This window comes from Lissotriton helveticus, chromosome 5_1 (genome assembly GCF_964261635.1).
Source record: "Lissotriton helveticus chromosome 5_1, aLisHel1.1, whole genome shotgun sequence".
Lineage (NCBI taxonomy): Eukaryota > Metazoa > Chordata > Amphibia > Caudata > Salamandridae > Lissotriton > Lissotriton helveticus.
The window spans coordinates 999,164,216-999,179,009 of record NC_136065.1 but is presented as its reverse complement, the minus strand read 5'-3'; positions in this window follow the sequence as shown (position 1 = coordinate 999,179,009).

Here is a 14,794-nt window from a genome sequence, read left to right as displayed (position 1 = left end):
TGGATCTCACTCCCTGAAGCCTGCACCAGGGGCACCGATGCCATATAGGACAGACAAGCTGCTAAACCCTATTAAGAGTCCCTCAAACCAGACCGCCAACCTCGGAGTCCACATTTTCGGTTGGTGTGACACCACACACACTCCGCTTAAAAATACAACCGTAGACTCTTGACATGCTGCAGGAAGACAGCATTCATCGACTGGAGGGCAGCAATCTTTTCCACGAGCACCTTCAGCACAAGAAAAACTACAATTATGTTTTGTTGATAAAGGAGGTTCTGGAATTTGAAGCCATTTGCCGCTGAGTACTGCAGTTCTTAGATGACTAGAAAATTTGCAAAGAAGCCCATCATATTTTCCACCGACATTTTCTTCCCCGAGAACCCTGTCTCTGTACACGATGTTAATATAGAGAATTGGAGAAGAATGTTAGAAATTGGGTTCCTGGTTGACTGGGGTAAGCACCCTGTCCAAGCAGGAACCACAATCCTAGTGATGGTAAGTCACAACACACCCTAAATTAATCAGTGCTCACCCTCAGGTAGCTTGGCACAGAGCAGTCAGGCTTAACTTTAGTAAAAGGAAACAATGATGGACGGAATGCTGAACGATGCAAACAATAACCCCCAGTCACAAGGATATGGGTTTATCCCGTCGTACTTTTGCTCACCACGCCACCCCAGTTTGGACCCAGCCATATGCAAATCAGTCTTGACCCTGCGCCTCATGGGAACAGTCCAGCCCAAACTGCCAAGTCAGTTCCTCCTTGGACCAGAAACAAGCATCCTGGGACCAGTTTCAAAACTTTAGTGACAACGTGTAAAGTATTTTTACAACACTTCAAACAGAAAATCAGTGAAAACACCATACAAAAAGATTCCACCCAAGGTTGGAAAATAGAGCTTAATGTAATAAATAAAACAAAACCAAAAACACAAAAACCCAATAAGTAGAACTTGAGATATTGAATTTTAAATTTTATAGTGAAAAATAGTGCTTAGAAGTAAAAGCGCTATTTGGGATATCAGGGCGCACCGGCTTGGGACAAAGTCAAAAGTTCCATCTAACAGCGATGAAGCATGTGCCGGCTACAGAGGCCCAGGTAAGCTAGCTGAACAAAGTACCTTAATCCTGGTTGTGGAGTGCTTGTGTGGATCCGCATCGAAGATGCGTTGTGCAACACAGGCAATGCGTTGGTCATGAGATGCGATGAGGCTGCGGGCAAGGTCCTGATGCATCGAGGGTCCTGACGGCAGGGCTTGCGATGGCAATGTTGAGAATGTGAGGCAGAGCTGAGGCAATGCTTCGGGTCCGATGAGCAGTGAAGCTGAGATGTGGAGGTTCGTCATCTGGGCTGCTGTGGATGAGGGATGCGAGGAGATTGCGCAGGGAACAGCGTCTCTCAGTGGCTGTTGCAAAGGCGATGCGTCGGTCCCAAGAAGTGGGATGCAGCAGTGATATGATTCTTTTGCGACTGGTCCAATCCATGCAACAGCATCGATGCATTGGTTCTGCTCAAAGTTGCTCCACTGAGCTGAGGAGATGTGTAGATTCTGCTTGCGAATGCTTCACTCAGCAGAGCATGCATCGGTTCCGCAGGAGAAACATCTTAGGCCTATTTCCAAGGGTCCAGGACTGGGGTGGCGACACTCAGCAGGGTAGACTCACATATGGCAAAGTCTTAGGTGCAGAACCAGGTTGGTTGGAAGTCTTTTATGTCCTTGAGATATCAGATCAAGGGACCAGCCAGATAGCCCTTGGACTCACTCTAGGTTCAAGTGATGCAGGTGCGGTCCCCTCACCCAGGGAAGAGGGCAGAAGACAGCAGGTCAGCACAGCAAAGCAGGAGTTCATAAAAAAACAGCATTCCAGCAGAGTGGCAGTCACTTCAGCAGCACAGCAGTCCATTCTCCTGACAGAGTCTTCACATGTCCAGAAGTGTACTGGAATGGTGCTGTCAGACATCCAGTACTTACACTCAGTTGGGCCTTTGAAGTAGGGAAGACTTCAAAGACAGGCCTTTGAAGTGCCCAAAGGTCCTTCCCATCCTGCCCTGACTCTTGACGCACCACAGGGGGATATGCAGCCCTTTGTGTGGGGACAGGATATAGCCCTTCTAGGTGTACCTAAAGCTGGGTCTAGCTCCTCTCTCCCATCTTCCCTTCATGGGGAGCTTTTGTTTCCAAAAATCCGTACTTCTGTTGGGTCGGGTTGAGCTTCACGCAGTTGCCTTTCATCCAGTTTGTGAGGTCTGTAAAGCTGTTGTGGAATTTGGTCTTGGTGGTGTCTTCGGAGAGGGAGAGTATGAGTTGTGTGTGTGCACCCTGCCCTCTGGTTGCCCAGAACCTACCTTAGGGGTGACCTATATGGGTTTATTTTGCCAGACCGACATGGCAGTGTAAACTGGACACACAGGCTTTGCAGTGGCAGGCCTGAGACATGGTTAAAGGGTTGGCTACTCAAGTTGGTGGCACAATCAGTGCTGCAGGCCCAATATTAGCATTTAATTTGCAGGTCCTATGTACAGGGGATACCACTTTACTAGGAACTTATAAGTAAATTGAATATGCTTTACACTAACTCCTGAGGCTTGAGCCGGGAGGTTTACTTTTTAACCTTGCTAATTGTTTTAATACTGTTGGAAGATTTCCCTGTGTGTCCTCTCCCTTCCCCCGGGACTTTGGTCTACGAGCGCGCTGCTTTCATTGAGGCAAGATCGAAAAAAAAAAAAAAAAAGAAAGCATTTATTTTAACATCGCATGTATGCGCCAGACAAAGTAAGGGGCTTTTAAAACATTCTTACCGCCCTTGTCAGTTGGCAGACTACTTGCCTTTACCTTGTGGGTGTGGCCGATTTACAGGCCGCCATTTGCGGGGACTGACAGGGATAGGGTAGCGGCCATCTCTGTGAGGGCTCGCTGTGCACGTCGCTCGGACGACGGCATAAAACCAGTGGAGGCATGTGAGTTCACTACTGCTTTACACTAACTCCTGAGGCTTGAGCCGGGAGGTTTACTTTTTAACCTTGCTAATTGTTTTAATACTGTTGGAATATTTCCCTGTGTGTCCTCTCCCTTCCCCCGGGACTTTGGTCTACGAGCGCGCTGCTTTCATTGAGGCAAGATCGAAAAAAAAAAAAAAAAAGAAAGCATTTATTTTAACATCGCATGTATGCGCCAGACAAAGTAAGGGGCTTTTAAAACATTCTTACCGCCCTTGTCAGTTGGCAGACTACTTGCCTTTACCTTGTGGGTGTGGCCGATTTACAGGCCGCCATTTGCGGGGACTGACAGGGATAGGGTAGCGGCCATCTCTGAGAGGGCTCGCTGTGCACGTCGCTCGGACGACGGCATAAAACCAGTGGAGGCATGTGAGTTCACTACTGCTTTACACTAACCCCTGAGGCTTGAGCCGGGAGGTTTACTTTTTAACCTTGCTAATTGTTTTAATACTGTTGGAATATTTCCCTGTGTGTCCTCTCCCTTCCCCCGGGACTTTGGTCTACGAGCGCGCTGCTTTCATTGAGGCAAGATCGAAAAAAAAAAAAAAAAAAAAAGAAAGCATTTATTTTAACATCGCATGTATGCGCCAGACAAAGTAAGGGGCTTTTAAAACATTCTTACCGCCCTTGTCAGTTGGCAGACTACTTGCCTTTACCTTGTGGGTGTGGCCGATTTACAGGCCGCCATTTGCGGGGACTGACAGGGATAGGGTAGCGGCCATCTCTGTGAGGGCTCGCGGTGCACGTCGCTCGGACGACGGCATAAAACCATACGTCGATGGCTCCGCGCAGCGGACGCGCATTGCGGGCGCGCCGTTCACGCGCCGGAGTCACGCCAGAGTCCAGCCCGTCTGCGCCCGTCCGCGAACGACCGGGGCTTGGGGCAGGACTCCATGGCGCGACCCATCCTGATACTGCAACAACCTTAAGCAGTAGTAGAAAACGAATACAATATTCCACATCAGTTCTTCACAAACTAGGTAAGCCCCTTTGCAAAGCTTGCCTCCATACCTTTGATCCTGTCGCAATACCCATATCCTGTAGCCTATGCAACCAAACACTTCCCATAATTCATAAGACTGTAGGAAAAAAAGCCAACTTGAAGATGGCACTTCTAAATTGTAGGTCTATGCCGAAACACAAACTGGAAATTCACGACCTACTAACAAACAAAGATGTAGATGCCATGTTTCTCACTGAAACATGGCTAGAAGAATCCTCCTCTCCGGATATTCTGGAAGCCATACCTCCGGAGTACAGCCTTCTAAGAATTGATAGGCAAAAGCAACGTGGAGGTGGTCTCGCACTTATCTGTAAGGCCGAGTTAGAATGCACACTTACCAAATCCACCATAAGTAATAGTGAATGCGGTATTTTTTCAATCAAAATTGACCCTACCACCACGATTACAGGGTTACTCATTTACAGGCCTCCAGGAAATGCAGCATCTTTCTGCAGCCATCTTATTGAAACAGCCACTCAGTTGGCAGTCAGACATAACAACTTAGTTATTTTAGGGGATCTTAATCTTCATTTTGAAGACAGAAATTCCAATGAAGCGCAATTTCTTATGGCCGCACTCAATTCGTTAGATCTACAACTTCTTTCCACAACCCCCACACACCAACAGGGACATCTTCTAGACCCTATTTTTGGAAATTGGGATGGCATAAACACCTCCCCCCCCAATTCCCTTAATCTGGTCCGACCACAGTATGGTGCCTTTTGAGATAGTAAGAACTTCCACTAATACTCTATCTACTAAGATCCCTCCCCACAAACGACGAAATTGGAAGAGATTCAATACTGAACTCTTTGCCATCAGGCTAGCGGAACAATCCCCTCCTAAAGGCAATTCCTTGCAAGAGGTCTGGGAAAAATACGAACAATGGTTAGAGGCAGCACTTGATAAAATTGCCCCCTGGACCACTAAACCGCCATCGAGAAAAACTAAAACGGCTCCATGGTTCTCAGAAAAGCTCCGAATGGCAAAAGCCCAATGCAAATCAATAGAACGGAAGTGGAGAAAAAATTACGCTCCCGAACTTAAAGAAAGCTACAGAATTGAGCTAAAAAAATACCAAAAAATGGTCAGAGCTGAGAAAAGTCAGCATTATAAAAGTAGAATTGAGGAGGCAGAGAATCCTACAAAAGAGTTGTTTAGCATCTATAAAGAACTCACTACCCCCAAGCGGTTAGACACTCAAGACACATACTCTGCTGAGATATGTGAAAAAATTGCAGATTTCTTTGTAGAGAAAGTAGATAAAATTCATACAACCTTTGTAAATAATGATACTCTGGCAAATAGTAACGTAAACAATAACATCATCAAGGTACATAAATCTTCACTTACCAGCTTTACAATCCCGAATAATCAAGATCTATTGAAGATCATCAATGTAATTCATTCGGGCTCCCCTACTGACATATGCCCTCCAGAGCATTGTAAGGGAATTATGGAAAGTGTGCTGATTGACCATATCAGCTATATGATCACTCTATCCTTCCAGGAAAGCTATGTACCTGAAACCTGGAAAACTGCACAGATGATGCCTCTTAAAAAAAAGCCGAATATCCACTTATCTCATTTCGCAAATCTGCGGCCTATTTCACTTCTCCCGTTCTGTGCTAAAGTCATAGAAAAAGTGGTTAATACACAACTTATGGAGTTCTTGGAGAAAGAAGCTCTCCTCCACCCTTCCCAGTCAGGATTCAGATCGGGCTACTCTACGGAGTCAGCAGTTCTTTATTCGACTGAATACATCCGGAAGATGGTGGACGAGGGCGAGACGGCAGCGTTGGTCCTATTGGACCGAAGTGCAGCATTTGACACCGTGCTGCACTCAACGCTGCTATCTCGCCTCTCGGATCTGGGAGTCAAGGGTCCGGCACTCGCGTGGTTTCGGTCCTTTCTGACCAACAGAACGTTCCAGCTGCATTGCCCACCCTTTAGATCTTCCCCCCGCAGTGTAAGCCATGGGGTTCCACAGGGCTCCAGTCTGAGCCCAACTTTATTTAATATCTATATGGAACCCCTGGCACACGTGGTGGAGAGTTTCGGGGTGGGCATTGTCAGCTATGCTGACGACACCCAGTTAGTGTTCAAATTGACGCCTAACTCGGATGAACTGGCCACCAACTTCTCAAACTGTTTGTTGGCCGTTTCTATCTGGATGAACAACAATTGTCTCCGACTGAACGGAGACAAGACAGAAGTTTTAGTGGTGGGAAGAGAGACCTCTATATGGTCTCAGACATGGTGGCCCAGTGAACTGGGCTTACCACCCACTCCCGTAGAGGCGGTCAAAAATCTGGGTGTCATGCTGGACTCAGACCTTTCTGGCAAAACCCAAGTTAACAAAGTCACTGGAAAATGTTTGGGCATTTTAAAAATCCTTCGAAAAGTATCAGACTTGATCCCCATTACAGCTAGAAAAACCATAGTCCATGCGCTAATAACACCCCATCTGGACTATGGGAACACCCTCCTAATAGGGCTCAGCCAGAAGGGCCTTCACCAACTCCAATGTGTACAAAACACAGCTGCCCGACTGGTGCTAGGCCTCCCTAAAAGAACATCAACCAAATCTGCTCTATCCAAACTCCATTGGCTCCCCATCAAAGAGAGGATAAAATTCAAAACACTTTGCTATGCCCACCGCATCGCTCAGAATAAAGGCCCCGAATATTTGAAAACCCTTCTCATCACACATCGCCCAACAAGAGATCTTAGATCTTCAGGCAAGATGCTATTTAAAATTCCCCGCATCATAAAAGCCAAAATGGGAGGCAGATCCTTTCGTCATTTGGCGACTAAATACTGGAATGCCCTCCCTCTCCATTTACGAATGGAGCCGTCTGAAGTTAGATTCAGAGCACAATTAAAAACCCATTTGTTCCTCAGTCTGTAATTTCCCCGGATGATATCCACATCTTCTTCCCTTGGGACTGGATGTACTGCAGTTAGCGCGGGGACACACAGTTTTGTGCAGCCAGGCGCTTTACAAATGGCATATTATTATTATTATTATATGCCAATTGGGGATGAACCAATGTTACCATGCTTGGGGAGAGAGCACATGCACTTTAGCCGTGGTTAGCAGTGGTAAAGTGAACAGAGTCCTAATACCAGCAAAACGAGGTCAGAAAAGTGGAGGAGGTAGGGAAAACGTTGCTCCCTAAGGCAGTCACATCTAAAAATGACTGTCTCACTGATGCGAAGAAATGCTAAGCAAGAATACTTTCTGTCAAGGCTTTAAGTGAGGTGGGTCCCTTGGATCTAGGGCCCAATTTTCATGTTCTTAACTCTATACGCAAGACACTAATTGATTTCCAAACAACGGATGTGAAAAACGTTATGGTAACCATGTTTTTTAGTTCCTGTAATTTCTGTTTACATGGGGATACACTTCTAAAATAACCCCTGCTCACTCCCTTGGTAACTTGGCATGAGCAGACAGGCTTATCTCGGAGGCAATGTGTAAAGCATTTGTGAACACCTACAGTAATACAGTGAAAACACTACAAATGGACACAACACCAGTTTAGAAAAATAAGTAATCTTTATCTAAACCAAAACAAGACCAAACGTCAAAAGCCACAATACAGTAATAAAAATATGACTTTCAGATAGTAGAAATAGTTCCGTGAAAAAAAATTGCAGTTGTGGCACTTTCCTCACAAGGTACTACTTGGAATGAGTCACACAAACAAGCAAAACGGGCCGCAGGGAAGGTGATCCGTCGGTTCCTTACACTAAGGGAAGGTGATGCGTCAGTTCCTTGCTGCGGGGTGGGGGGGGGGTGATGCGTTGGTACTTTATTGCAGGGGAGGTGATGTGTCGGTTCCTTACCAGAAAGGAGGTGATGCGCGGTTTCTTACTGCAAGTGGAGATGTGTCGGTTTTTCACTGCGTCCCCCAACGATGCGACAGACTTGGCGCCTCGGTGCGATGCGATGCGATGATCCGGAACAATGCGTGAACTCTTGTAGCCGCACAGCAGGCCTTGCGTCAAATTTGGTGCGGTGATCTTGGACTTCGGAGAACGTTGAACTCTATGCGGTGTGCAACGATTTCTCGTGCCGCGGCAGGCGCTGTGACGGTTTCTTCGGTGATGGATCGGAAACAGGTGCGGATGCGTGTCACTTCTCGAAGTTGTGTTGATTTTCCAGCTCCCAGCAGAAACAGTTCTCTAGAAGTTCAAAACAACAGCAGGCACCTCTTTGCAGGTCAGAACTCCCGGCAAGGTAGTTCAGGGGAGCTGGTAATGAAGTCTTTGTGCCCCTAAGACTTCAGAACAGGAGGCAAGCTAAGTTTCAAGCCATTGGAGATCTTCCTCGCGATGGGGACACAGCAAACAGCAAAGTCCTTTCTCCATTTCTTGACAGCAAGCAGCCACTGCAGGCCAACCCCAGACAGAAAACAGCACAGGGGCAGTATTCCTCCTCAGCTTCTCCGGCTCTTCTCCTTGGCAAAGGTTCCTCTCAATTTCCCAGAAGTGATCGAAAAGTCTGGGGTCTGGGCCCCTCTTTTTATGCACAAAAATAATTTGTTCTCTGAAAGAAGCGAGTGTCTGTACCCACCCAAAACCAGTTCTGTCCTCACTGGTGCAGCTTCCTGGCAGGGGGTGGGGCCAGCATTGTAGAATGCAGACCAGGTCCATTCAGGTGAAAGGAAATCTCCTCCCCCTACTCTAAATGCAGCCCAAGTCTATTCAGCCCAGCCCTGACTCATCAGGTTCTCTGGAGCCACTGCTCATCCCCAGCCCCTGTCTTCCAAAGCCAGACATGCAATATACAAACCTAGCAGAGGCACACTGGATGGTTCAGCAAGAAAATACCTACTTTCTAAAAGTTGTATTTTCAAACACAGAATGCAAGAATCACCCTCACTAAAAGATGCATTTTAACATTCTGAGTTCATGCATATCAAACTTTATTTCCCTACCTTGTTCCCAGGGGCAGTTATGTTTATAACATGTTATAAAGGAACTCCCCATTCTATTCTATCGGAGCAGGTAGCCATGGAATAGCGAAAAACAAAATTGGCAGTATTTCACTATCAGGACATGCCCCACACATCAGGACATGTCCTACCTTTCACATACAATGCACCCTGCCCACAGAGGTACCTTGGGCCTACCTTAGAGGTGTCTAACATGTGAGAAAAGGGAAGGTTAGGGACTGACAAGTGTGTGCACTTGCCATGTCGACATGGCAGTACCAGACTGCAATGGCTTTGGTTTAAAGAATACCCGCCACCTTCCAAAGGTTGGTGAATCAAGTCCTTGCTGTGTTGGAGACCTTTAGTGGGGCTTATCTTGATGATATTGCTGTTTTTAGATCCTCCTGGCAGGATCCCCGTGTCCACCTGGGGAAGGTTTTACAGGCCCTGCAATCTGCAGGCCTAGCTATCAATGCATCCAAGTGCCAGATAGGGCAGGGAACTGTTGTATACCTTATAGGTGGAGGACTAGTGTAACCCTTGCAACCCAAGATCGAGACCATTCTGGACTGGGGGTCTCCAACAACCCAGACCCAAGTCAGGCCATTCATTGGCTTCACTGGGAGGTCTGTTAAGGGGTATGGATCAGTTGTGACCTTCCACAGAACCTACCTCCAAGAAGATGCCAAAGAAAGTGAACTGGAGAGTTAGTTGTCAAAAGGCCTGGGGATCTGGGTTCGAGTCTTGGTAACGACGCCAAAACCTCCTGTGATTCTGGGCAAATCACTTAATCTCCCCGTGCCTAAAATGAAAGTAACTGGAAACGTAAAATGTAACGTAACTCGAAAAATATGTAAAGCGCTCTGATACCTGATTCGGTTCGGGTCTAGTTCGCGCTATATAAAACTCCGCAAAAAAAAAAGGCCTTTAACACTCGGAAAGATGCAATGTGCTCATCATCTATACCCAAAGCTCTAGACTACTCCAAGCAGTTCATTGTGCAGACTGATGCCTCTGAGCTAGGGATAGGAGCGGTCCTATCCCAAACCAATGATGAAAGCCAAGATCAAGCTGTGGCTTTTATAAGCAGGAGGCTACTCCCCAGGGAACAGCTTTGGAGTGCCATTGAGAGGGAGGCCTTTGCGGTGGTTTGGTCCCTGAAGAAGCTGAAACCCTTTTAACAACAACAAAATCCTTGGGTCTGAAGTGCTGAGAACAGCCCAAAGGAACTCTAGAGGTAGTCTCTAGTGGCTTGTGGGAAGATCCCTTTCAGGACAAAATCCCTCACCCACCATAGGTGGCATGCTTCATTATCTGGGATACTCCTCTTAACGAGAAGGCCTAGTCTCGCCAAGGGCTACAACTCCCTCACTGAGGAAGCAGCTCAGGGATGTTTTTGTTACTACATTTATAAGGATATACTAAATCTTGCAGATGAATAAGACTAAACTTGTGTGATGAGGGTGCCGTGCTACAAAAAGAAGAACTATAAAGTGTAGGTAGTGAAGCTAAAACTAACTAACTAGAGCGAAGGAGTCGCCTTTATTCGTTTGTTCTCGCTGCCAGGATTAAAAACAGTGCACCTGCAGTATGGATATAGAACTGCATGTGTCAGATGAAAAAAGTATGTCTACATGTTTCAGCCTTGGGGACCCAACATGGTGTTGGGGCTTTTGTCAGGATCTTGGACAATGCTACTGCGTGAAAATTATTTGAAGATCGTGAAGTCAAAGGTAAAGTAAAGGTGAAATACAAAACCAGTAATCTATCTGTTATGTAGTGTTCGATTTACTGGCCGTACCCGTAGTGTACGAATAAGAGGCACCACCTCAGCCTGGCAACAGCTCAGGGGAGGGGCACCGCTCTCTCCGTCAGTACCTCAGTCTGGCATTGAGCCGCTGTCAAAGCTGAAACCCTACCTGTTTGGGAGACACTTCCTAATCCACAGACCTCTCAGATGGTAATGCTGTTGAGGTGGTGCTCTTCCGTACAGGTTCTTCCACTTAGACAATGAAAACTCTCTTGGGAAAGCTTAGTCTCATCCTCTTTAGTTTGTGGTGGGGGTTGTGTAAGAAAGTGCCCCTTTTTGCATGGTTAACCCTAACATTTTTCCAGATACCTGATGCCAAATTGACCGAGTGTGTGCTGGGACCATGCTAACCAGGCCCCAGCACCTGTGTTCTTCCCAAAACTGTACCTTTGTTTTCATAATTGGTACAAGTCTGGGCCACATGGAAGTGCCTTGTAAAAGGTGCCCTGGTACCAAGGACCTTGTGACCAGAGAGGGCCTCTGAAGGCTGCAGCATGTATAATGCCACCATAAGAGCCCCCTCACCTGAACACCCACACACTTTCAATGCAAGATGTGGGTTTTGGTGCAGACCACATTGAAGAGACATGGTGCACCTCCCTAGGTGCCATGCCTCTCAACACTGCATGTGGCATGGTTAGGTCACCTCTCTTTGTAAGTTCAGTAAAGCCATTTTGAGTATATTGACTGGGAATTTGTCATTACAAACGCCATGATCGCTTTTATTGAAAACTGGGAAATTTGGTACCAAACTTCTCAGAGTAATAAACCCACACTGATGCCACTGTTTTATCATTATAAAATGCACTCAGAGGGCATCTTAGAGATGGCCCCTGAAAAACGACTGAACTCTAGTGTATTGGCTGACCACCCCCGACAGCCAGACACCACCAGACAGGTTTCTTACCTCCCAGGGTGAGAGCTTTTGTGCTCCCGGAGATCTGAAACAAAGCCTGCACTGGGTGGAGGTGCATCACACCTCCCCCTGGCAGGAACAGCAGCACTTGGTCTCAGAGGCTCTCACCTTGTAATATGCTGATTTGGGCAGCAGCAACTATTGGAGATTCCCACCCCCACTTTTGACAGCAGGACAGGCGGGAAAATCAGTAAACAGAGTAGGAGTGTCCACCTTAGCCAGGCATTCCCCTAGGGTTGCCGGGAGCCGAGGTAAAGCCCTCTCCATCTTGAATTGGAGAATTAGGCCTACAGGAACAGAGATGTGCCCCTCTCCCCAAATGTCAGGGACACCAAGAGGGTGTAGACACCTTAAGGGACTGTAGCCATTGGCTATTGCCCCCAACCTTAGTAACACCCTTAAATTTAGTATTTAGGGGCTCCCCTGAACCTTGTTCCTCATATTCAATGATCCAAAAAAGAAGACGGAAGAAGATAGTTGACGGACCAGGAACCGAACCGCTTTATGAAGAACCTGTAGCCGGTTCGACAACTGAAACTGCTGTCAGTCCAGAAACCCTGTTAGGCCTTCTATGAAACCTTGGAGACCTTCCAACCATCAAACAATCTTCAAGAACCTCCCTTTGGGCTAGAGACACTAGTCCCCGGTATCTGCCGGTACAAAGACCGCAGTAGTTGAGGACCGACACTTGTGCCATTTCAACTCACTACCGCAAAAGGAACCACAAGCCCACAGCGGTAGAAGACTGACACCTGAGTCAAAGCAACTCTGCCCTGCCCAAAGAAAGCACCGCAGTGGGACTGCCTCCATGACCTAGAGGTATCCTCTTGGCACAACAACCCAAGCTGATCAGCTCCGTTTGCGAGAGCCAGCACCCTCCCCCAAGTGGCCCTGTGGGCCTCCTCCTGTCCCGCCTGCACAACCGCGGGCTCTCTGAGATGACCCAACCTCAGCAGAACTCCTCCATCCCCTGCACAGCTCCATCCCCACAACCGCAACTGCTGGGCTGTCCCTTGGATCTACAGCAGCTTACTGATAATGACCGCAACGGTCCCAATGTTGGCGCCCTACTGAATCCCATTCACCCCCTCTGTTCTCCGCTTACCCCGTGAGTGGCACACCATTGCCGGTATCGACCCCCACAGCAGTGGTACTGAACTATTGTAACCTGCCGCCAGAGTGTTGCTGGTGGTGCAGTGCCTAACTCAAACTGACCCTTGCTCAGGGTCGAACTAACCCTTAAAGACTGGTAAAGTAAGGCGTGTACTTATCCACTGATGCATAACCATGTTTTCCTTCATTTGGATTGCATTGCATTCTATTTATTATCTACAAGTATTCCCGAAACCATAAAGTATTCCTTCTGCCTTTTTGAAACTAGTACTTGCCTGTAACTTAGTTTGATTTGGTTCCTAAAATAAAAGTAACTAAAATAATATTTTTACAAATCATTGGTCTGGTGTTAGTCAATGAGTATATATTCCTGTCTTGTATGAGTGTGGACAACAAAGGCGTTCACACTACCCTCTGATAAGCCTACCTGCTTAGCACAGCTACCACTAAAATGAGAGTAAGGTATAATCTACTTTAACCTCTGCCATACCTTTGGGAACTCACTGGACTCTGTGAACACTATCTCATTTTGGTATAGTATATACAGAGCCAGCTTCCTACACTACTTCCTATATGATTCAATGTCCCAGTGTGAAATTTTGAAGGCTTAATTAGCACAGAACGACCTCGTGTTACATCTTTGTCAGAGAAAACAGTAGTATATTTAGAGGGCCCTGTTGTAGGAATCACCAGGTGAGATTAAAAATCCAAATATGGGGCGCAGCTTGACCGCCAGGCAAGCTGGCCGCTTGAGCTAGGAGCTTCACTCATCACCGGAGCGTTTTTCACCGACAGCGGAGTCTTTCCTGCAGTAGGACCAACATTATGCTGTAGATACTTCTTGGCAAGGTATCTGGGTGACAGGAGCACTGCATATTCTTGACTTTGGACTTCTTCTCGCTATTGCGCATGTGGAGCACGGCTCTTCGCCTCACAGATGGCAGCCATTTTAGATATCTCCGCGCTACAGAATGGAGTTTGCTCCTCACTAGGGGACGTTGCGGCTTCTTTGATAAGTGCTTTTTCTTTAGATTTTCCTCAAATTGGATGTAGTTATAAAGGGTATTGTTTGTCAGCACTAAATAATATACTCTTCTATGGGATTTCCTTCTATATTCCTTTCAGTTTTATATAAAGCATAGTGTACAAGTACTTTCAAAAAGCTCATTCTGTTCAGGTACAGCTATGCTTCTCGACCTCTTCTATTATTACCAGTTTTTGCATGGCTGAATTTCCGGAACACTCACCTTATCACACTAACCTTCTTGAACGTTCTTCACTTATCATGCTCCTTCTGATATGTTCCTCTATGTAAGCTGCTTCTGTGACATATTTTATATATTTAATCAATTTATATGGGTAGAATTAGGAAATGTAAACTCTCCTCTCATCAGGAGGGACTTTCAAACAGAAGCCAATTTTACCCTCAATGGCAACTAATCGTCCTACTCCAGATATTATGCCTTCCACTATTCCTAAGATATCCTCATCTTCGTTGCCGACCACTACCACTACATTTGCAAATAAGCGTGTCAAACAAGACCTGCCCTCTCTGGTGAAATTGCACTCACCGCTATAGCCAAAACTCTAGTTAGATAAAATAAGAGCTATACGTCAAATTGTTGAAGAGACCAACACACACATTCATAATCTAGATGACAATGAGCCCATATGGAGGCAAGAGTCTCATCTATGGAAGAAAGGATTCCCCTCTGTCTCTTCAAAGTGACTTATCGAGATAAAACTACCACTTATGATAGACCTGAGGAGCTCAAAAACGTTCTTAGGATTCACTAAACTAGTAATATGGATACTTCTGGTCCTACCACAAGACGGAACAGCTGTTTCTTTGGTCAATTGATCACTAATTCTGACCTTTGATGCATTTGCACTTTATAATTATTAATGACTACTAATTTACCCTGCTTATATTTGGTCTGCTAATTAACCTCTTTTCTTTTTCAGATTTTCTGCTGTATATTGTACTACCATATATTGTTTGATTACA